A 669-nucleotide genomic window follows, 5' to 3' on the forward strand; every position below is an offset into this window, starting at 1 on the left:
CTGTCTTTTCATTTTTAATAAATATTTTATAATCTCTATCACCCAGTATTTCCTCTTCACCATCCCTACTTCAAGTCACTTTTTCTATCCTTTCTCAGGTCTCTTTCTAAATCTTTGCTTCCTTGCTTCAGAGCGCATTCCATCAGCTCCCGTTACCCCTGTTTCTACCTTGTTTGACTAGCCCCTATCCATGGCTCCCATGCACTCTCATTGCCTCTTTTTATTGCCTCTCTACTATTGCCACTCTCTTTCCTAACCCCTCCTCAGCCTCCCTGCCCAGTCATATGCACATTCATGTATTCATTTTTTGTCCCACTTGCATACCTCCCTCTTGGCTATATATTCTTGAACACTTACAAGTGATCTTTCCACAGCTTACTCTTCCTGGATACTTCTTTTCACTCCGGTAAACACTTGTGAACTAATCATATATGTGTCGACTGGACAGCACATCAAGATTTTGACCTAGCTATCACACATTACTCAGCACAAGTATAAATTAAAATCTTGACTATCTAAAAACACAACCTTGAAATAAAATAGCTTACATGCATCATGAAGAGGATAACTTATAGCAAAGAGAAGAAGGTCCTATACTTTCTTATCATTTTCCCTATTTCTTTTTTTTTTTTTTTTTTTTTTTTTTTTTTTTTTTTTTTTTTTTTTTTT

This window comes from Marmota marmota, unplaced genomic scaffold (genome assembly GCF_001458135.2).
Source record: "Marmota marmota marmota unplaced genomic scaffold, marMar, whole genome shotgun sequence".
In the NCBI taxonomy this organism is placed as follows: domain Eukaryota; kingdom Metazoa; phylum Chordata; class Mammalia; order Rodentia; family Sciuridae; genus Marmota; species Marmota marmota.